Below are 24,891 nucleotides of genomic sequence, written 5' to 3'. Positions count from 1 at the left end.
ATGAAAGCCATTTCATGACCAAAACCAAATCTATCTCAATATGCATCTTATGAAATTGATCAGTCGTAAAATGTTTCACTTCTATAACTAACTAATAAATAAATAAATAGCACAAGAACTCCCTTTTTCATTATAAGCAGAACTTTATTTATGAACCAGATGTTGTCTAACATAATCAAGATAGTTTTGTAGCCATTATGTGGCTGATGATGACCTGTAATTACAGTAGGCACAAATACACAACGACAGTAATTGAAATTCAAAGACAGTTGTGCAGGCTAAGTAATTTGATGCAGATAAATAAGAGCAATTAACATCTCTTGACCTGAAGTTTTCTTAGTTAAAGCTCCAACCTGTTACACACACCAAGTTTAAATCAGTGCACTGTGGTAGGATGAGAGTTTTGGCTTTTTGTTTCTCATTGGAATATCAAATTAGATTAACAGTGCTGAATACAAAGCGAGCTGGATTATTGCTGCAGTGAGTTGTGAGTGCCCATCTTCTTTCTGTTGAATATAATTCCTAATTTCCTGCTGGTCTCAGAAATGTGTGAATTCCCTTTACACCTTTTCCCTGCTCTATGAATAAAACTCATTGACAATGCAAGCTTTTGCCCTAATATCACTTTGTATTCAACTTTGAGTTTAGTTATTCCCCAAAAATCCGAAACTATGTAAATGTACCACAGAACCAGATTTATATTTTATTTAAATATGAGAAAGAGGATCTTTGGTCACATGCCATCTGTGACCTGCTGGTGATTACCACAGCAACAAATTCAGACTCTTAGACCTTCAGTTTTAAATGGAATATATGCAAATATTACACTGTTTTGAAATATGACCACGTCACTTAAACATTTTATGTTTAAAAAATCTGGTCTGTGCCAGTTTTTAAGCCAACTCATGTTGTGACCATGCAAATTCAGTTAACCTCTAGTTACTTTCACAGCTCCACTCACAGGAATAATGGCTATAATGCATGATCACCTAAAACATAGTTGTACCTCAAAGTTGGACTGCACAATATTGGTATATTTGCTGACGCATATGCAAAATTTATTTACAGATTGAAATTGAATTTTCACTAGATGGAAGAAATTAGTCATTCTAGAATGATTGGGATTATTTTGTCAGGAACTGCATCTTAAGGGAAAATAAAAAAAACTTCCATTGTAAGTGCATTATTTACATGTATTTTCAATTCCTTTTTTATGTTACAGAAAGAATCAAAAGGGACTGATTTCCTCTTTAAAGGGCCATTTATGTATGAAATATTTGTTTACTGTGCCATATATACGATTTCTATACCAAACAGTTTATGACCATGCTTCCTTATGATATCAAACATTAATGTCTTGTTTCTTGTAAAATCCCCGCCCATCATAAAGCAGTATTGCCAGACTATTTTAGCAGCCGTTTCTAAATCATATTTCTCAATAATGAACTGAACCAAAACAATCCAGGCGTGCTGTGCGAGTTTTCAGTGATGGAAATAAGTCAAGACCTTTTATCTGAAATTAGCCGTCTGATTTGGGTTTCATGAGGCCGTGGTAATATCCGTACGAGCCTCCTTCATTTCTGCTCTGCATTTTCCAGGCTGCTTAAATGAACGCCGGAGGAACTGAAGACTTTGATGAATTTTGTCTGGTTCATGTGTGAGCATCAAGCCCGTATCTTCCTTTGTTTGATCAAAATGCAAAACCTGCGCTTCTATTGATTGTCTTTTAGAAGCATGCATCGCCAAACAAGCTGTTTATTTGCTCCAGATCATGACAGATGATGAATTCTGCATGTGTAATAGGTAATATTTTAGATTTGCTATGTCTCCCAGAATAACACTAACTTTGAGACTTCCACACGAGAAATCACACAGCTCATCTCGCTGTCACAGACGCTACACCTCGTCACTGGTATGGCGACCAGCTATTTTAGAACCTCACCTAAATAGTGGCGGGTCCTTTGAGGTTTGTTATTGTGTATCTCCAGTATGCAGATGTGTATAAAAGCAACTGCACAATAAGTTCCCCTCCCTGCCTTTCCAAACAGCCCTTTACAGCCTCTTGCTTGGGTTTGATAAGGAGAGTATTTTTATCTCCAGGAAAGAGATGGCATTTTGTTTGCACCTAATATCTTTTGCTCCTGATCTTTACTCTGGGAGATCCATGATGGGCTCTAAGTATAATTAAAAAACTCTCAATTCAACTGTTTAAATGTGGAAAGAAATTAAAGCTGTATTTATTTACTTTACTCAAATGATCAACTTGTATGACAAATCTCCTTAATATCAGTTATTTCACTAAGACAGCAGTGAGATTAAAGGAATAGCAAAAATGGAGTGAATGGGTGCCGTCAGAATGAGAGTCCAAACAGGTACCGTGAAAAAAAAAAAAAAAAAAAAAAAAAAAAAAAAAAAAAAAAAAAAAAAAAAAAAAAAAAAAAAAAAACACAAAAAAAAAAAAACAAAAAAAAAAAAAAAAAAAAAAAAAAAAAAAAACAAAAAAAAAAAAAAAAAACAAAAAAAAAAAAAAAAAAAAAAAAAAAAAAAAAAAAAAAAAAAAAAAAAAAAAAAAAAAAAAAAAAAAAAGAGTCCAAACAACTCATAAAAACATCACAAGTAGTAATTCACATGACTCTAGTCCAAAAATGAGAGTCCAAACAGCTCATAAAAACATCACAAGTAGTAATTCACACGACTCTAGTCCATTAATTTGCAAAGTGAAAAACTGTGTTTGTAAACACATTCATTAAGTAAACACATACATTTATAACTGGCTGAAATATTTCATCTGAATCATAAGGGAAATATGCACATATCAACCACTGCTTACAGTCCAAATTACTGTAGATCTAAACAAATATATTTGTGGATTTTGATGTTAGAGGACAACAGAGGATGGCATTTTTAACTGGAGTAAGTGCTATTATAGATTATGGACTCGTGCTAGAAATCTTCCTATAAATTGTTTTACTGTATACAGTACATTATGAATTTCTTTACTTTCTCTTTTGTCACTTAAAAAGGGATAGTTAACCCAAAAGTTAAAATTCTGTCATCATTTACTGCCTCATGTTGTTCCAAACCTGTGTGAGTTTATTTCTTCTGTTGAACATAAAAGAAGATATTTTGAAGAATGTTGGTAACCAAATAGCTGCTGGTAGCCATTGACTTCCATAGTAAATTGTTTTTCATACTATGGAAATCAATGGATACCAGCAAATTTTTGTTTTCCAGTATTTGATTTTCTTTTGTATTCAGTGGAAAAAATAAACTCATGCTGGTTTTGAACAACCTGAGGATGAGTAAATGTGTACAAAATTTTGGGGTGAACTATGCCTTTAAAGCATCCCTGCTAAATAAACGTTATTAAAATGACTTATCCCAAACATTTTTATGGTAGTATAGTTTTCAGAGCTTCTCAGTATCCATCCCGTTTTATTGTACGGAAAAGAGCAGCTTGCATATTGTGCTTAAAATCTCTTTTGGTGTTAATTGTAGAAAAGAATAGGGTGAACTATTTCTTTAAATGAAATTACTGACAAAATCTCTTAAGCTATGAAAGAGCAATAATATTATCCTCTGCTGGAGACAGCTACAAAACTGACGTTTGTTGAGTTGTTGAGTTCTCTCAGTGCTTTCATCCATTGTTTAATGTGACAGTTATTTTTTCCATATAAAAGCCTTCAAACTTTGTAGGAGAGACAGAAACAACAGCAGAAGTGGCGGGGGGTTCCTGCACACCTGCAGAAGTGATGACGCCCTCCTATAGATAGTGGACGTCCCTCCTGCTGGCCTTTGGCTGTAAACAGCTGAGACAGTGGTCATGTGACCTGATCACACTTGTCTTGATGAAGACATCACAAAGTCTTCTGTCTCCGCTCTTCCTGTGTTCCCATCAGCACATGCAACAGTGCTCAGGGTGTGCGTGCTGAGCTTTTCTCTGTAGTGGGATGAAAGATATAATTTTCACTCGGCTTCTTGATTGTCCTGCTGCAAAGGTATGATGACAGGCCTGATGAGCCCGAGACAGGACCGCAATGTCCTCTTGCTGCAGAATACAGAACAAGAATAATGATCATCTATGTAATTACTTCTTTGGGGCTCTTTCTCTTCCTTTAACACACTTTTTTCTTGCTCTTCTCCTCTTCTAAGTACCTTTGTGATGAATGGTTGCTTATTGTCCAATTCATGAGTGTGCTTGGAAGAAAATCTTGTCTGCTGAGAAGCTGAACGCTGTCATTTTATCCACTGAATGTTGTTCTTGGCATTTTTTTGGATTGATGCAGCTGTTGCCTCTTAAATTGCAGTGCTGATGAATTGTTGAGCAATGAAAGCAGCGAGTAAGATTTTCTGATGATTAGTAATGGTGCCATTTGACACGCCGTGTTAAAACAGTGGTCAAGAACGGCTTCAAGAAACATGCAAAAATGGGGATCCTGGTTACAGGTTTGGTGGTATGGATAGGTGCCATCGTTGACCCCAGGAGGTTAAGGGTTGGTTAAGGGGTCAACAGTGTAAAGGGGTCAATTTGATTACTATAAGGAAACATGGTTCAATCTGTTTATATTACATTGTTTTGATAAATGATAAATGAAGTAATGTCTTGAAAAATTGAACATAATCCAACAGGGCGAGACTAGAGAGATAATCCAGGTACAAAGCAAAAGGTCCAGGCAGGGGCAAACAGTATCCATGGACAGAATTCATAACAGGTCTACACAACAAACGGAGACCACATATACAGTATGATTTTAAGACTGTGATTCTGAGTTAATTAATAATTTGTTAACATGTATAGTTGTTTAAAATGACTAATTAAGCTATTTTTTTCACAACAACTGTAATTGTAAAAAAAAGAGCATTAGGTACTATATGAATGACAAAGACATTTGCATTCAAAAGTACATTAACAAATAAACTCATTGAATAAGTTTGTCACACTATGCTGCCGGAAGGAACGTGGAGCCGAGGATAATCGGAAAAGTCTTTATTAAGCCAACACAGGAGTAAATCCAACATGGAAACCAGGAGGAAGACACACGTACATTACTGGTAGACCCGACAAAACTGAACTGAAAGGACTAGGTTTATAAAGGCAGGATAATGAGGAAACACAGGTGTAGGGAATCGATTCATAATCAAACTAAACAAGGACAGGAAACAGACCAAATAAGGAAAAACAGGGACTGACACACATAACAACAGGTCCAATCCTGACATAGTTCTGTTAAAATCATCTGTAGATTTTTAAAAAGTGCATGATCATATGAATTGAAAGTTTTATGACATTTGTATTGTTAACTAATGATCTGTTAAGCATTATATAACATTTATTTGTAACAAGCAGTCCACTGAAGGCGAGTTTAAGAACCCATGTGCAGCTTTTATTTACAACGAAGACACAAACAAAATCCATCAGGCTTGACTTGACCTGGCATGAACAGGCATGAACAGACTTGAACAGACTAGGGCTGTCAAGATATTAGATTTTTCATATCACGGTTATTGTGGCCATAAGAATTCATGATATCGATATATTGTGATATCTATAGAAACCTTGGAGGGAAAATAGATTATTTTTTACTTTATTTATTGAGTTTTTCTTTTTCGCCCAACGAAACATAAGGATACTGATAAACGCAGGGCACAAGACTCTGGCTCTCTCCATCTTCTTTGAAGCTCCTATGAAATAACAAGAGAGAAAATACTGTCAAGTACAACAGTATGATGAATAAATATTAATGGTAACACTTAATACTAAGATGTAATTTGTTAACATTAATGTATTAACCAACATGAATGAACAATGAACAATACATTTATTACACAATTTATTAATCTTTGTTAATGTTAATAAAAATAGAGTCATTCTTTGTTCATGTTAGTTCATAGTGCATTAATGTTTACAAACACAACTTAACTAATGTAATTGACTAATGTTAACTAATGAACCTTACTGAAGAATGACCACAGATGAGGCATTGCACTGCGACCAACTTAACATTTTACAGAGTTTAATGTAGCAATGTGGTTGCTTAGTTCTTTAAGCTCAGTTTTAATCGTGTAACTGTTAATAGATTTGAACAAAGAAATAAAGTGTTACTACGCACAGGCCTAGTAAAAAACCACTGTTAAAAGGTTAATATAACGCTTCCCATTCTATGACTAGTAAAATAATGGCAACTTACTCTCCTTGGAGTAGCTGCGAGCGCTGCTCGTCTTCTTGTGTGACAGGTGTCAGCGTTAGGCACAATGCTGCCACCTGGGAGCTCAACCAGGTACTGGCGCATTTACATGTGGTGTTATCATAAGAGAACTGTTCATTTTAAATATTGCGGTTATCGCTAATACCGGTATATCATCACACACTAAATTAACATGATATCAACAGTTGTTGCTTTGAATATCACGATTATCGTCAATACCGGTATATCACAACACCCCTAGAACAGGCTTGACATGAACAGACTTAAACAGACTTGACCTGGCATGAACAGACTTGACTCACCAAGGCAGGTTACAACATCAATACTCGACAGGAGACAATGGCAACATGAGAGCTATTTATAGCAAACAATACAGGTCACATGACAAGAACCAACCAATAGCAGGATAACATGAGGGTAAGGGAATCCCATGTTTAGACAGGAACCATGACAAGGCAAAAATATCAAAATAAAAGACAAGAATACAATGAACAAGGAACAAAACCCCAGAACCCCACATTACATTGTTAATTATTTATTAATGATGCTTTTAATCATTGTAAACCATCTGTCAAAATCATTTGATCAAAATCATTTTTAAAAGTGCATGACCACATGAACTGAAAGTTGAATAACATTTCTAAGCATTTTAATTTACATGAAATAATGATCTGTTAATCATTAGGTAATGTTTAAAAAAGTACATTAGTAAACATTACATTATCTCATATTTCTAGCTATGTGAATATATATTAACTAATATTATAACTAACATTAACTAAAGCATTATATAATGTTTGTCAATAATTTATTAATAAAAGTTATAAAGTGTTACCAAGATTTTTCATTTTCTCTACAATTGACACTCTTTTTTTTGTCACCCATATATCCATGCAAAGCATATTGTTTTGTTGACATTTTACTCCAAATGTCACATTTTCTGAAGAAAAGCATGAATAAAATGAATGCGTTTTTTTCTTTCAAAATGTTACATCCTGAAAAGTTTTTCTAGTGAAAGACTTTGCCTGGAGTAGTAACAGTTTGATGTGATATTTTCTATGCTTTACCCTAAAATGCAGATCATATCTAATTGTTTGTCAGCTAAATCTCATAACAGGAGGCTCTCAGGAAGACTATTATTTGATTATTTTCCTCTCTATCCATATGGCAGTCATCTTTCTAATATACAGAAGCGAAGTGATTAAATCTCAAGAACTGTAAATATGTTATGCTAATTTTAGATGTAGAACATGTTCATCTGCTCTAAAACATAACATTCATCTTCCATCTTCAACTACAAAAAAGAACTTAGAGAGCTGCAAATATTTAAATTTGAGAATATAAAACAAATCTTCCACTTATAATATCTCACTGTTATTGTACATTGTGTGGATAAATATTAAATCTTTGGTGGTGAGAATTCTTAAGGCTTTTTTTGGGGGGAAGAAGGGAAGGATAATCAAGAAAGATGAAACACAGAAGATGAAAGTGTTTTCCTGCAGCTGTGCCAATGAGTCAGCTTGCCACGGGAGCATTGCTGCAAGAATAGTTTTATCAAAATATTTATATTGTGCACCAACACCACTTTATCTATTTCTATTACACACTCACCAAAATGTAACCAAGTGTGTTTTTTTTTCTTTTTTTTTACTTTAAACTCCTAAACATATATTTAGGATCTTAAAGCCAGCCAAAAAATCACCCCAACCATCGCTCACATTATTCAGCATGAATTCATTGATGTTCAGTAAAGCTTTTATGGAGAATTTCACTGAGGCTGTTTTTGTATTAAGAGGAAACAAGTCTATTTCCATTTTTTATGTGTGCAGAGGTGAAAAAGAGTTTGCAACATCCGCCACACAACATGATTTTGTCAAAAAAGTTTGTCTACAAGTGACATGCTTCAAGATAGAAAGAAAAATTTGTCATTGTAGGAAAATGAACGAGAGTGAAAAGATTCATTCAAACGAACACATACTTCTTATCACTAATTGTAACAGCCTGCTAACTTCTAAACTTAAAATCACTCTTCAAATGAAAGTAGTCATTAACACACACTAAAAGCCATCTTTCAAAGGTATATTTTCTAAATTTTGACCCTGGCATTAACCTTTGTGTCACGTTTTCAGCAAAAACAGTTTTAGGGATTTACTTCATATCAAAAACTATGGAAATCGTCTCAGGTTACGCATGTAACCATGGTTCTTCAAAGGAACGAGACGCTGCATTGGAGAATGCTTTGGGAACGCCTCCAGTGTGATCGGCTCTGAATCACGTGTGTAATCAGTCCAATGGATGGGTGAGACGTCATAGATGGGTGATGTCAGAGACCAGGAAGCATAAAAGCATGTGCGGCGAAGCTGGCATCATAGCCTCTAGGAATGAAGCAAGCGCCCGCAGAGATGCTGGAAGTGTAGCACTGTGACGCAGCATCTAGTTCCTTCGAGGAACCATGGTTACATGCGTAACCTGAGACTCGAGCTGGGTCAGAGAATGATTTGGGAATGAGAATGCCCATGCCGTCTGACTTTCAAATCTCTGCCTAGTGTGGGAACCTGCACAGCTAAGACGAGAAAACAGAAGAGCCTGGAGTGGCTCGCATATCTAGTCCATAGAACCTGACAAAGGTTAAGGGCGTGGACCAACCCGCAGCATCACAGATGTCCTGTGACACCCACTGAGATGGCCTTCGAAGCCGCCACACTTCTAGTGGAGTGAGCTTTGACCCCCAAGGGCGAGGGGAGATCAGAGGACTCACAGCCTATAGAGGTGGCATCTACTGTCCACCAGCTGAGGGTCTGTTTCACAGCGGGAAGACCTCTCTTAAGGGGACCATAGCAAACGAACAACTGGGCTGCCCTTCTACACAGGGCAGGTCTGTGGACACATACAATTAAGCTTCTTCTGGTCTGGCTCCCTGAAGGGAGGAGGACTGAAAGCCTGGAGTACGACAGGCCTTGCTGTAGAAGAGGGGACCTTAGGAACATACCCCACTCAAGGGTAGAGAAATGCTTTGGCCAGAATGGGAGCAATATCTATACAGGAAGGGGCTACGGAGATGGCCACACCCATAACTTCCACAGCTCTGGGCGGGGGTGGACTATAGTGACCACCGCCTGTGAAAGGAGATACTTCCTGATGGGAATCTCCCATGGAAAGCCGTCGAGCAGGGAAATAGGTCCGGGAACCATACTCGGCCCGGCCAGAATGGGGCTACTAGCAGTAGATGTACCCCATCCCGGCGCACTCTCTCCAGAACTCCCGGGAGCAGAGCGATTGGGGGAAAAGCGTACAGACGAAGCCTCGGCCATGTCTGTACCATGGCATCCAGCTCCAGTCAGAGAGTACCAGAGGGGACAGTGCGATGTCTCTCGAGTCGAGAACAGATCCACCAGGGCCTGGCCAAAAACTTTCCAAATCTGCTTCACCACCTCGGTGCGAAGCCACCATTCACAGGGGCAGCTGTGGCCTAATGGTTAGAGAATTGGACTTGTAACCAGAAGATCACAGGTTCGAGTCTTGGTGCTGGCAGGAGGTTCACGGTGTGTTCACTTCTCACTGCTGTGTGTGTGCACTTGGATGGGTCAAATGCAGAGCACCAATTCTGAGTATGGGTTACCATACTTGGCAAATGTCACAAATTTCATTCCTCGGCCCCTGCCTTTACAGGATGTCTGCTCCCATATTGAGATGCCCAGGAATATGTACTGCTCTGAGAGAGAGGAGTTTGTCCTGGGTCCACAAAAGGATTTGTTGTGCCTCCCTGTAAAGGGGGTGTGAACACAGACCTCTATGGTGGTTGATGTAAGAGACTACTGCTGTGCTGTCGCACCAACACATGGCGGCCTCTTAGGTCCGGGAGGAAGTGTTTCAGAGCTCAAAACACGGTCAGCATCTGCAGGCAGTTGATGTGCCATGTGAGATTGCGACCACTCCACAGACCGTGGGCAGGGTGGCCACTCATGACCGCACCCCAGCCGGTGAGGGACGCGTCCGTCGCTAGCATTACACAGTGACAAGGAGCTTCCAGCACCGGTCTCTGAGACAAGAACCAAGGCTTTCTCCACATGTCCAAGGCATGTAGGCATTGCCGCGTGACCTTGATCATGCAAAGTGGGTTTCCCCTTGGGGAGAACCCCTTGGTCTTGAGCCACCAATGTAGGGTTCTCATGTACAGCAGGTCAAGAGGTATCACATTGGACGCAGCTGCCATCAGACCCAGCAGTCTCTGAAACTGCTTGACAGTGAGTCAAGTCAAGTCAAGTCATCTTTATTTATATAGCGCTTTAAACAAAAAAGATTGCGTCAAAGCAACTGAACAACATTAATTAGGAAAACAGTGTGTCAATAATTCAAAATGACAGTTAAAGGCAGTTCATCATTGAATTCAGTGATGTCATCATGCAGCTCAGTTCAGTTTTAATGGTATCTATGTGCAATAATTTGCAATCAAGTCAACGATATCGCTGTAAATGAAGTGTCCCCCAACTAAGCAAGCCCAGAGGCGACGCGGCAAGGAACCAAAACTCCATCAGTGAGAGAATGGAGAAAAAAACATTGGGAGAAACAAGGCTCGTTGGGGGGCCAGTTCTCCTCTGACCAGACGAAACCAGCAGTTCAATTCCAGGCTGCAGCAAAGTCAGGTTCTGCAGAAGAATCATCTGTTTCTTTGGTCTTGTCCGGTGGTCGTCTGAGACCCAGGTCTTTACAGGGGATCTGTCTCTGGGGCTCCTAGTCCTGCGTCTCCGCTGTCCTTCAGGGCTGTAGAGAGGTCCTTTCTAGGTGTGGATCCCCCATCTGGGCTGATACATAATGGATCCGGGTTGACTGCAGGGTGACCATCTGACTTGGATACAGACTGCGGATCTGGTGGCTACGGTGACCTCGGAATAAGAGAGAAACAGACTAATATCGAGCGTAGATGCCATTCTTCTAACGATGTAGCAAGTACATCGGGCGTGTTATGGAAGTGTTCCCGGTCGGTTGTTTACCTAATTAATGCAGCCTAAAATCCTTTTAAACGGATTTGGATTTGAGAAGTGTATAGTATGTTATGTGTAAGCCAGGTTTAACCTTGGAGTCTAAGGTATTTTTGGGCCTGGAGAAGTTTTGTCATGCCCTGACATTTGTGATCTTTTTTCAGTTCTTCTTATAAATACTAAATGGCTAAAGTCTAATCTCACTGTAATCAGCACAAACTAGGCCTATAATAATATGTGAGCAGCATGTATGTACATGATGATGTGTTTTTGAGAAAAAAAATGTTATGCGTGGTTAGTGAAAAAACTAAAAATGTTAAATCACTTGAAAAAGGCAATACAACACATAGAGAAAATTGGTTTCCCAGGAATTTGAGAACTGGAGCTTGTAGCCTAGAATTTTTTTTTTTCTAAATGATGTGAAAATCATCTTGTTTACTCACTTACAGAAAACAATATATTGATTAAATTTTCCGAAGGAAACTTTTGTGGTAAAAGTCATATGCGAGTAGCGTCAACTATCATGAATTCACACCTGAGAAGACAAAGGCCTGCATAATGAGGCTGCATTAATGAGCCATTCACGGAGTCCGCTGTGTCAATGGAGAGGGATGATTGACAAGAAAAGAATGTGAGGACACAATAAATCTATATAATTTATGTTTGTAGTTTATTTAGAATATATTTTAATTATCCCACAACATAATTTAATAGTCACTTGTGAGTGCACCGTTAAACAGTTTATTAGGAACAATCAAAGCTGACTTTCAAACTGAATTTTTTGCATCATTCCTCCAGTAACACAATTCCGTCAGAAATCCTTTTTAACAATCTTTATTTTCTACAAAAAAAATCACACAATTTCAGAAATCCTTTTATTATTCATTTTCTCATTTATGTATCATCATGATTATTAGGTTATTATTATTATTATTATTATGTTGACAAGAGCTGAGAATATTTTTTTTGTTTTAGGTTTTTAGGGGGATAAATTGAAAGAAACAGCAATGATTGTTAATTGTTACAGTTACATTTATTGTTACATTTATATTATTTACATCAAGCTTTGGAATGGTATAGTAGTGTATATATGTTATTGAAACTTCATAATATTTTCACTTGAGTATACTTGTAGTCAGGAATTATAGTCTGGAAAAAGTCTTTGGAAAAAGTTCCTAACTAGTAAATGTTTACACGTTATGTGAAAACTAGTACAAGTAATAATAACTAAATAAAAGAGACTTATCATGTTTATGAACTCTGCCTGAATACAGTGTTCATTCTTTTTTCTGAGGGAAATCCAAATCTCAAATCCTCAACCACATCAATCTTTTTGGGGTGTGAATTATGTCTCTCATCGCGCAAGCAAACAGTTAAAATAATAAAAAACTTGAAGAACCAGTCTCGCTGGCGTTGTCTTCCTGTCTGGTGTGCGTGGTATTCAAAAAGCCGCGCACTTCATGTGAAACATTTGAATCTCAAAAGCTCCGCGCTCGGCGCGGGGGACGTGTCGGCATTAGAAAGATAATGAAGGGAGACGTGCAAAAAACGGACACATCGCGTTGTTTTCATATGGATTACTTTATCACAGAATATTTGTTTTCAGCAGCTTTTGTTTAGTTTAAAAGTAGACATGTCAGGCTTTCCTATGATAATGTCTCTGTCCTATCGTTGAGTTTGAGTTCACTGAGTTACAGTTCATTTTAATGAACGCATTTGTATCTGAAGATCAGCGCAGACAAAGGCCGCAGACAGCACTCCTTGTTTGTTATCTTTATTTTATAAGTGCACAAAGGTTTGTTGTTATTATGTCTGTATACAAAAAACAAGTTAGACCCTTGTACAGATTCGATTGATGTATTGTCACTTATCGTACGATCAAAAACTGAAAGTGTAATTTAAGTTCTTTTCGGGGTTCATCAGGAGGAAAATACCCCAAAACGCGTATACGCGTTAATCGACTCCAGAGGGTTAAAGAGATGGGTCTTTTAATCTAGATTTAAACTGCAAGAGTGTGTCTGCCTCCCGAACAATGTAAGATAGGTTATTCCAGAGTGTTGGGCCTAAAAGGAGAACGGATCCTGCCGCCCGCAGTTTGACTTTGATATTCTAGGTATTATCAAATTGCCAGAGTTTTGAGAACGGAGCGGGACTGAGAGGACTATAATGTACACAAGAGCTGTTCAAAATACTGAGGTGCTAAACCATTCAGGGCTTTATAAGAATAAGCAAGATTTAAAATCAATACGATGTTTGATAGGGAGCCAAGTGCAGTGTTGACAGGACCGGGCTAATATGATACATACTTCCTGGTTATAGTAAGAACTCTAGCTGGCTGCATTTTGGACTAACTGGAGTTTGTTTAACTAAGCATGGCAGAACAACCCACCCAATAGGCATTCACAATAGTTCTAACCTTGAGGTCATAACACGCACCCAATAGACGCATTAAACATTTCTCTAACATTTGACATTGAGAGCCTCGGCATTGTAATTTAGATATATTTTTGAGATGATGGAAAAATGCAGTTTACAAATGCTAGAAACGTGGCTTTCTAAGGAAAGGTGGCTATCAAATAGCACACCTAGGTGCCTAAACTGATGACGAAGAATGACAGAGCAGCCATCAAGGCTTAGACAGCGTTCTAGGTCATTACATGCAGAGCTTTTAGGCCCTATAATTAACCACCTCTGTTTTTCAGAATTTAGCAGTAAGAAAGTACTCGTACATCCAGTTTTTATATCGACTATGCATTCCGTTAGTTTTCAAATTGGTATGTTTCGCCAGGCCGGCGATGAAATATAGAGCTGAGTATCATCAGCATAACAGTGAAAGCTAACCACAGGCGTGTTCCTGATGATATCTCCCAAGGTAACATGTAAAGCGTGAAGAGTAAACGGCCCCCCTAGTACCTGAGCCTTGCGGTACTCCATACTGCACTTGTGAACGATATTGATACCTCTTCATTCACTGCTACGAATTGATGGCGGTCATATAAGGTATGATTTAAAACCATGCTAATGCTAATGCATTCCATTAATGCCAACAAAAGTTCTAGTCTATTGCAAAAGAATAGTGTGGTCAATAGTGTCGAACGCAGCACTAAGATCCAAATAGCACTACATAGAGAGATACAACCAAGATCAGATGATAAGAGCCGGTCATTGTAACTCTAAGGAGAGCCGTCTCAGTACTATGATACGGTCTAAATCCTGACTGGAAAATCCTCACAGATGCCATTTTTCTCTAAGAAGGAATAAATTGGGAGGATACTACCTTTTCTAGTATCTTTGAAAGAAACAGGGAGATTCGAGAGATCGGTCCTATAATTAACTAGTTCTTTGGGGGTTCAAGTTGTGGTTTTTTTGATGAGAGGGCTTAAAAACAGCCAGTTTCCAAGGATTTTGGGACATACCCTAATAACAATGAGGAATTAATGAATAGTCAGAAGAGGATCTATGACTTCTGAAAAACACCTCTTTTAGGAGCTTAGATGGAATAGGGTCCTACATACATCGTTGTTGGTTTAGATGATTTAACAAGTTTATACAATTCTTTCTCTCCTATAGAGAGAATGAGTGGAAACTGTTCCTCAGGGATCTATAGTGCACTGGTTGATGTGCTACTATAGCTTATGGCTGCATGGTTACAATTTTATCTTTAATAGTATCGACTTTAGAAGTAAAGTAGTTCATAAAGTCATTACTGCTGTGATGTTGAGAAATGTCAGAAATGTGAGTGACCGCCCTTCTCTCACTCTCGTGACTGCAGTGAGGATTGACTCGATCCTAGCAGGTGACAATCGTGCCTGCATTGTGGTCAAATCCCACGCCCAGATAAGTGGTCCTCTGTAATGGAGAAAGCACACTTTTCTTGGCGTTTAGTCTGAACCCCAGCTCTCTCATGTGGGCGAGAACGACATCTCGATGTCGAACCACCGTCTGCTCTGAATGAGCTAAAATCAACCAATCGTTGATATAGTTCAGTATGCGGATGCCCTGGAGTCGCAGAGGAGCCAGAGCTGAATCCACACACTTCATGAAATTGTGGGGTGAGAGTGCAAGGCCGAAGGGAAGAACCCGATATTGGTACACTTTGCCCCCAAAAGCGAACCTCAGGAAATTTATGTGATTGGGAAGGATGGAGACATGGAAGTATGCGTCTTTTAGATCGATCGTGACAAACCAGTCCTCGGACCTGATCTGAGACACGACCTGCTTGAGAGTGAGCATCCTGAACTTCAGTCGCATGACTGAGTGGTTCAACTTACGCAGATCTAAAATAGGACGCAACCATCCATCCTTCTTTGGAACTAGAACCCGGACTCTCTGTCGTGAGGAGGGACCACCTCGATGGCGGGACCAGTGCCATGGGGAATGCTAGCGAAGACTCCCTCAGAAACGACACCCCACCATCAGCTCAGAACAAGAAAACGAGAGCCGACTCTGCATGCTCCGCTCCGTGGCAGACAACGCACAAACTGTGTGTACAGCTTGAAAAGCTGCCTGCCCTTGCCCAGAATGTGTTTGGTCTTGTCTTGTCCTTTTGACATGTGGGACAAACAACACTAAATAAGTCTCACAAACGAATATGGGACTGAAACACACATAAAGCACTTGCTGAATGACAGAAGGCTAATGCCGGCTTCACCGCACGTGCTTTTAAGCTTCATGGTCTCAATAGAGCCAACTGTTGATTGGTAAAGTCATTGCATCACTGCAGCGGCCATTAGAAGCTCTGGTTCCCATAGAAACCTAAGGCTAGAGCAGCAGATGCACATGTGCAGTCATAAGCGCGATATAACTGCGCATGCGCATTGGCTTGTCTAGCCTGAAAATTTTTAAACACTATTTGAGCATTAGAAACAGCATTCATGGGGAGGTTCATTTCAGATTTTGTTGCTGATTTGAAATATATAATTTAATTGCAAATTCAGCGAGCAGTTTTTGAGATTTCAGGAATCCCCCATTCATTTAGATAGGACTTGGTCTTGTTTGAGCTGCCTGGAGGCATTGCAAATATGGCTGCAGAGTGAACAGACTTTCCTTGAAAGGGACTTTGTTCATATGAGTAACTTCTTGGTGGGCACCAACATTGCTGATACATAATACTCAAAGTCTGAGCAGTCTCACCCCTGTGTGTGTGTAAATAGAGCGTGGGTTGGATGTCCTGGTGAGCCATGAAGGTATTTCCTTTGCCGCTTGGCACTTTTGAGAACAGGTTTTTAGCAGATTTTCTCGGCAGCCTAATTCAACAGCAACTCATTAATCCCAGTGTCTGAACGATGCCACTGAAGCTCTAAAACCTGCTGTCTCCATTATAGATGGCTGCACAAAAACCTGCTCCTCACACCCTGCTAATTGGAAAAGTAAACTTCTTTCTTTTGAGCTTCATTAGGAGATTAATCACGTAAGTGACACCAGTGATTCTCAACCAGTGGTACTTGTAACCCAGGGGGTGCTTTAACAGCTTCACATTTGTTTCTTTTGAAGTCCTTATATAGCAACTTGTTAACAAATGCCTTTTTTTTTTTTCAAAAAAGAGAAAAAGTATTTAAACTCAGAAGTTTTACCCCTTGTTTCAAAAACAAGGCTTAAATCTAGTCCCAGACTAAAATGTAAGTCTGAGTTGTTTCAACTGAAATAAACTTGCACTGACTGATCTTAAAATATATCAGTGCCTTTGTTTTGTCAACTTGCACACCAGTAATATTTTACTGGCCTTCGAGGCCTTAGAGTTTTGTTTGAGATGTGGCTGAATGTGATTTATGGGTTAATGAAAAGCAAGAGTGTCTAGAAAACAAAAAAACAAAACAACAACAACAACAAAAAGTCTGCGTTGCTCATCACTATCTACAACCTTATGTCATCTGATTGATAGTTTTTTAAAAAAATTTAGCAACTTCAATCATTATATTGCATTGCATTAAATGTTTTACTGAGCTCTGATGTTAATATTAAGCATTTACAGTATATATTATTATTCATATTATACATATGAATTTATGCATTTTAGGTAAGTAGCCTGCTATACTGTTATAAACATGTCATTGATTTACATTTTAAGCTATCAGAATTTCGTTTTATTTTGTGGCCATATAAATATCAAGAATACCTGAAAAATAATCTGCCTGCCTGCCTAATCTTTGTGTGTAGGTTTTCTTACTATAACTGTATCTCAGGCTATACAGGGTTAAATATTTAATTCGTAGAAATTATGTGCACTTTTGAATAATATTGATTTCATATGGTATATGAAAAGTTTCCATTTAATGATTTCTAACCTTGTCTATGTAGTTTTTTTTTTCTTCACACCACAGAAAAACACTGTGACCGTTCTTGTATGAAAGTGAATTATTGTAATAATGGCAGTTTTAAAAATCTAAATGGTAATGATATTCTGCTGTGAGTTCAACTACTGGAAAACAAGAAATAGCTTTAAGCTGGTGTGCCACCCTTAGTTGTTTGTTTAGGTTTTTCATTACTCAAAAAAGTGCAAACTTTTAAACCAGCCCACAGACTGACCTTTCAAGAAGACCAATGTAGACCAGTAATCAAACTTAGGCTGGTTTTAGCTGTTATTTGAATGAGGAGGATGGGGTACATAACAGAAAAAAGTAAGGAAACACCTGCAGCCCATCAGCAAGTCACGATGAGCTCTCTGCGTGAGTGTTTACCATACCATTTACTGAACACATTTAGTCTGTAAATAAATGTGACAGTGAACTTCAGTCAGTAGGTGTAGAGACAATGCCTGACGCAAGTTCTTAACCTTGCAGTCTGCTGTGAATGCTGTGGGTTATCGGGCTAATGCTTTCTGAAAAGAGGGACAGTCGTCACTGCTCAATGCCCATCAATACAAATGACTGCTGACTCCACGGCCACTGCCAAGACATCTCATTAAATGTACTGGCTAATCCAATCATGTCAGTGCATGTGTACATCGATGCAAATTATTCCGCAGATACCCATGAAATTAGGTGCTCACAAACAGGATTCCTTTTGGGCATCAGGAACATGGTGTATGATAATCACCTTTTCCGAATTGCCCTCCTGATTGGAGGTCTTGCTACTTTTGTCACACCCTCTTCCATGCAACTATTGTATCTAGAATAATGCAAAGGTCATGTTCTCGGTATGGCAGCGGCAAGTCATGCTGACTTAATTGCTTCAGGCTGCATTTGTAGTTGGATTCATGGGTCGATAATCTGCATGACACTATTTGTGTGGGAAGTGCCACTCAGTGAACCACCCTCCTGTTGTCCTTTGTGTTTGTACCCACACAAAAATGCTTGTTTTGCACATGTGCGCAAGAGTGACTTTCCAAAATGCAACACAGTGTTCTTTTCAGATATCGCTGTAAGGAAATGTTACAGCACTCTTTTTTTCATTTTTCGGGAGCATTAGTGTCCAACTCAAAGGGGCTGCAGTACCTGCTGTTCAGAGATTCATCCATCTTTAGATCCATAAATTTATAACAGCCGTTTCCAGTCCTCTGCTGTTTCTTTTTGCCGTTTCCACGAATGATGTATCACCTACTCCAGCGAGTTTGAAAAAGCTGCTCTTAAGCCTTTCAGATGGATGCGGGCCTGCTGTGTAGATGTACAACCACCAGGGTGCCGTCTGCTAAGATGTCAAGGCCCTCAGCCTGAAGAAAGCTCAGATTACAGCTGATAACTTCACCACGTAACTGCCAGCAGAAGTAGCCTTCGGCGTTATTCGCTATGTGGCAAGCTAGCCAACAGAGCAGGCTCAGCACATTAGAAACCCATTACTGTGACTTATTGCACGTTTTAATGCCTTGAGAGGCTGTAGTCACTGCTGTGAAGTACTAACTGGCAAAGAGAAGACAGCTGCTCATACAACAAAGCTCAAGACTTTCTGCAGTGAGAAAGTGAAAAATACAATGCCTGAAGAGCTTTTATACAACAGCCAGTTGGGTTAGTGACAAACATGCTGTTTTTTTTTCTCCTGAATTGATTAATGTATACAAAAATATATTAAAATGCACTTTATTAATATAATTATTAGAAAACACCAACATGCTTCTTATTTCTGAGTTAATTTGGCTATTTTTCAGGCATAAAGTAAAAAATAAAAAAATGTAAGTGAGGTACATAATAATATAATGATATAATAATGAAGGGGGAAAATATAAAAAATAAAACAGTGAAATTGAGAAGAAAACGTGACTATATATGTCCCAGTCACATTTTCTTGGTTAAATAGACATTACTTACACTACCAGAACAAAAAATCTGTATTGTATTTTTTTTGTATTGTATTGTAATTAATAGGCTATTTCAGTTTATTAAAAACAAATATAAATCTCATCCTTTAGTTTTTTAAAGCATTTCACATTTATTCCAAAATAATAACTCAAGGCAGTAGCATATTAAAAATATTTTATTTAAACGGTTATATATTTTTACTTATGAACTGATCTTCAGCTGTTCTTTTTCATAAACTTGTTTTCAGATCATCAGTCATCGGAGCTTGGTTTAATTTCAACAAGCTGATTGCTCACTAAAAAATCATGTTTTCAGACCATTTTAGGTTTAATTTTGACTTGACAAAGTGGTGATACAGTATACAAGTGTGTGATGCCATTATATTGTTCATTCAGACTGATTTATGAATGCAGAACGCACATGAACACGAGGTGGAATTTATCGTATGAACCAATCATAGCCCATCATGACCAGTCATATCCAGTCATATCATGATGGAGGCATTGCCTCCTCTAATGTGACTTTCCCCCATTCATTCTTAATTACCCCCCACCAAACCCACAACATGCTTTAGTGGGTCTGTTAAAACTCCCTGGGCTCAGGGAAGGCAAGAGAGACATGAACTCCTGCTGTAACTTTACCTGCTTGGTGTCACTGTTGAGCAGTTTTACTTTAGAAAAAAAATGAGTGATCTATATGCTTTTAATGTCATATTTTGTAATATTTGCATTGTTTCATTTTTGTACTATGATTTTTTTCTCATCCAATTTTTTGAGGAGACACTGCCTACCTTGCCTCCTCGAAAGAAAACATCTCTGATATATATACCTTGCCAGTACTGGGTTGGACCTCCTTTTTGCCTTCAGAACTGCCTAAATTCCTTATGGCATAGATTCATGGCATAGATAAAACAAGGTGCTGGAAATATTCCTGGAAATATTTTGGTCTATATTGACATGAGAGCATCACACAGTTGCTGCAAATTTGTCCAATGCACATCCATGATGCGAATGTCCTGTTCCACCACATCCCAAAGGTGATTTATTGGATTGAGATTTGGTGACTGGTTTGAGATGTTCTGAGCTTTGTGACATGGCACTTTATCCTGATGGAAGTAGTCATCACAAGATTTGTACACTGGTCATAAAGAATGGACATTGTCAGTAACAATGCCCAGGTAGGCTGTGGTGTTTAAATGATGCTCAAATGGACCCAAAGTATACTAAGGAAATATTCTCCACACCATCACATCACCAGCAGCAAGAACCATTGATACAAGGCAGGATTGATCCATGCTTTCATGTTGTTTATGCCAAATTCTGACCCTGCCATCTGAATGTCACAGCAGAATTCAGACCAGACTTCAGACCAGGCAACCTTTTTCCAATCCTCTATTATCCAATTTTGGTGAATTTGTGCAAACTGTAGCCTCAGTTTCCCATTCTTACCTGACAGGATTGGCACTCGGTGTGTTCTTTTGCCACTGTATCTCCTCTGCTTCAAGGTTCAACATGTTGTGTGTTCAGAGATGCTCTCCTCCAAACCTTGGTTGTAACGAGTGGTTATTTGAGTTACTGTTGCCTTTCTTGAACCAGTCTGGCCGTTCTCCTCTGACCTCTGGCATCAACAAGGCATTTTTGTTCACAGAACTGCAACTTAATGGATATTTTTAAAGCCTAGAGATGGTGGTGTGTGAAAATCCCAGTAGATCATCAGTTTCTGAAATACTCAGACCAGCCGTCTGGTACCAACAACCATGCCATGTTTACAGTATTACCCAGTGACCCAGTTGTTTTTCACTATTTTCCTGAAGCTTAGGCAGTATCTTGCTGCTGCTGCTGTCATACTTTTTTCCTGCTAGTAATTATCTTAGCTAGTATGTCTTCACTACACCATCAACTGCCACATTCTATATTAAACCATATGTATATCCAGTAAAAAGCTGATGAAAAGCTCAGATAAAGACAGGAATCGTAAATTATTTTTTTTGTGCACCGCCTGAAGAAAGTTTTAGTGCTCGCACCCCCACACAAATCTCCCCAGTTCCCAAGGCAAATATAAGATGAATATGTAAAGTGCCGCCTCCATTATTACATTTCACCTTTTGTTAGTTTTCTCTCTGTTGGGTTTGTAATTATGTGCTCTGGTTGCTGAAGAGAACAAAAGCAGTAAAGCAGGGAGTCATGATCCAGGCAGTGAGTGAAAGCTCTGGGGTTTCGAGGAAGTATAGAAGTCCACAAGCGTTTGATTAGATCTCGGTCCATGTCCCAGAGTGGAGCTTAGTGAATATATAAGTCAAGCTCAGATTTTAATATGGATGGGGTGCACAAAGCATCTCAGCCCTTCTGGGTTTCAGGAGCTTTATGCGCAAAGCCCAAATCACATGGCGACTTTGCAATGAATGATGTATTTTATTAATGCACATGTACTCAACTGGCAGGTTACTAATAAGTAACACACCCTGAAGTAATGGTAGATTTATACTCATGAGCAGAAACTAATCAAAAAAAAAAAAAAAAAAAAATCCAGTAGCCACTGGGGATGATCAGGGTGTAGGTGTAAATGCAAACAGATACTGCAGAGCTAAAGCCAAACCAAATTTGTAATGCCCTTTGGGTTAAACGAAGCAACCGAAGACACCTCTAGCATTTTAGAGCATGACTTATTAATATGAACAGATTGTAGAAAACTAGCTTCACACACAGAAGTGCTCACAGTCTTGTGCCATGTATCCTAAAATCATTTGTCATTCATCGTGAACTGTAACAATGTAAGCTAAAGTTTACACCACATACAAATGAAGTGCTTTCAGCTGCACATAAAGGAATGAAATGTTGATGTGGCTTTGTTATATATTTGCAAAACTTTAATTAAGCAAAAACAGTTAAACAGGCGCATGTGAGTTGTCTGCTCATCTCTGGGTGGCATAATTATGGAATAATATCAGCATTCAGAACCACACTGCTGCACAGATTGGCTTCTCGGCTCTTGCAAGATGTTTTCGGCATTTCAAACACGTTAATTAAACCGCTTTACCCTAAGAGGCTGTTTTTTAGGTTTATTTATTGATTTACTCTGTTCAGTAAGCATTAGTCTATTTTGGAATCTGAAATAATGGATCATGGCCCAAATCTGGACCTTAAATTGGTTCCACCTGAATCATTTTGTAATAATAATAATAATAATAATAATAAAACATACACATCAATCAGAAAACAAGGTGTGTGGTCATTTTCTTGACAACACACATACTGCCACATTATAGATGTTGTGTCAGTAATATGTCTCAGTCAAACGCTTAGATCAGTTGAGTAATAATGGTGATACTTTCAGATGTTTGTGTGTGATTTGAGTGTTCAGTTTGGCAACAGCAGAAAGCCTTTCACAATAAAAAAATACAACCTTTAGCTCATCTGAGGGTGTGAACATGAAAGACTGTCCTGTTTGTTTTTCTAGACAAGCCTTTGTAGCTATTTTGTACAAGGCCCCTTTTGTAATAATACAATAATACAAACTACTGTAGTACTCCTGTTGTTTCGGGGGATGTAAAAACGAGAAATGAAGCAATTAGCAAACACTGGAGTGTGAGCAAGCACCTGCAGGATCTAAGTCCAAACAGAGCATTCTCTTACTCATTGTGTTTAAAACCATAAGAAAACACAATGCAGTCTGCACACTTGACAGAAGGTAACTGAAGTTGTTGGGATAAGTTTCAGAGTTTCATAAGTGCAGACATTGTTTATCTTTGTTAAACTAAATATGATGAAATTATGCTACTTAAAACTGATAATGGAAGTCTATATATAAATGAAACAACTAAATTTACATAAAGGGTCTATGCACTGCATGGTGATATGAATAAATTTTAATATATGTTTTTTTAATACTTCTGCAACTGTTTTATGTCAACATATAATATCCAATGTAAGTTCTGTTGGGAAATGTGATTTGTTTTATAGATCTAGTTAATGTGGATGAATCAATAACATGAACTTGTTCAAAAATGATTCACTAAATTATTTGAATCATCACTTCTTTTTTTTCCAGAAATGTTGTCATCACATTTTTTTTTAATAAATAAATATTTAGTTAAATACTGCTTTGTAATTACTTATAAACTAGGATGCAGTATAGTTTTAGTGTTAAGGGTAAATTTTTGCTAACTATTATACATAGTTTAATGCTTCCATCCTATCTTTGTTGTTTCGGAGCCAGATAAACAACACTTTTTTAAAATGAATCATATAATCTGATAATTATATATTTTTAAAAGATGCTTACCCTTATACGATAGCTTTAATGAATTTACTGACATTACTTTCTGTTTGTATCCTGTAATGTAGCGGATTACTGTTTAAAAGAACAGTTTGACTGTAAACAAGTTTATTGTTAAATTATGGGGGTCGTAGCTTCATGCAAATTTGTGTAGTATGGCATAGTCAGTGGTTAAGGTTCTTGACTGGTAAGTTTAAGGTTAACCACAGGTTCATCTAGGGATCTTTTTTTTTTTTTTTTACCTGTAATACACCCAATGTTTCTTTACACAGTGATGTTGAGTGAAAGTAGAGATAACTCAGACCAGCTCAACCTCATTCAGTAAGTGTGATGTTGTTGTAACAAACTTGGTCAAATGTGTGTTGAGAACCCAGTTGTTATGGTCAATTATTATTGTTTTTTTCTTCTTTCACTGGCACAATCCACAGGTTTCGAGATAAAAAAAAGCAGGCTGTCCATCTGGTGATGATGTAACTTTGTTTTATGGAGATATGGAGATGTTATCCTACAGAGCAGGATGTTTGCTGACAGAAGTCATGTGGAGCCATTATGGTTTTCAGCATGTCTAGCAAAATGATTTTCAGTTGTGAACACATGGCTATAGCGCTAACACAGACTGCATGCATCTGTCTCTATTGCAAATGAAGAATCCTGAAGGAGAGCTTAGCCATATGGGCAACATCAGTGCTAATGAAACTGTTTATGCATTTTAGGGACTGTGTTTGTGATTTCTGTATTAATGGGAGGCTGAGAAAAGTGTCCAGAATCTGAATGCAGGGATGTGCAGATGATGGATCTTTTAAAGCCCAATTCCACAACCCCCTTCTGCATTCTGTAGTTGCCAAACGCCTTCAGCTGCTTGGATTGAGATTTATTCACAGGCCATAAATTTTACATGTGTGCCCATAAATACCACATGCCTTGCAATTATATCAGAAAATGTTGTCGATCCTGACATTATTGGTAAAGAGAAATAGTGTTATAATGCTTTATTAGGTATAACAAGTGATTACATAGTTCCCTGGGACAATGATAAATAATTGTGTTGAAAATATGTATTTATGTATTTTTAAATTGGTTAAATGTATGTTTTAGTTCCCAGAATTGTATTCATAGTGGTTTCAAATGCTTCTGAAAAAGAAAAAAAAAAAAAAAAAAAAAAAAAAAAAAATATATATATATATATATATATATATATAT

At 38.1% G+C, this 24,891-nt stretch overlaps 1 protein-coding gene across 1 annotated transcript in view; it reads left to right on the top strand.

Moving 5' to 3' along the window:
- The window catches only part of cpne5b (copine Vb), a 165,014-nt gene that overhangs the window by 66,673 nt on the left and 73,450 nt on the right, over positions 1-24,891 (top strand). The window lies entirely within an intron of this gene.

This window comes from Cyprinus carpio, chromosome B11 (genome assembly GCF_018340385.1).
Source record: "Cyprinus carpio isolate SPL01 chromosome B11, ASM1834038v1, whole genome shotgun sequence".
Classification (NCBI taxonomy): domain Eukaryota; kingdom Metazoa; phylum Chordata; class Actinopteri; order Cypriniformes; family Cyprinidae; genus Cyprinus; species Cyprinus carpio.
This window is presented reverse-complemented; position numbering and strand designations above follow the sequence as displayed.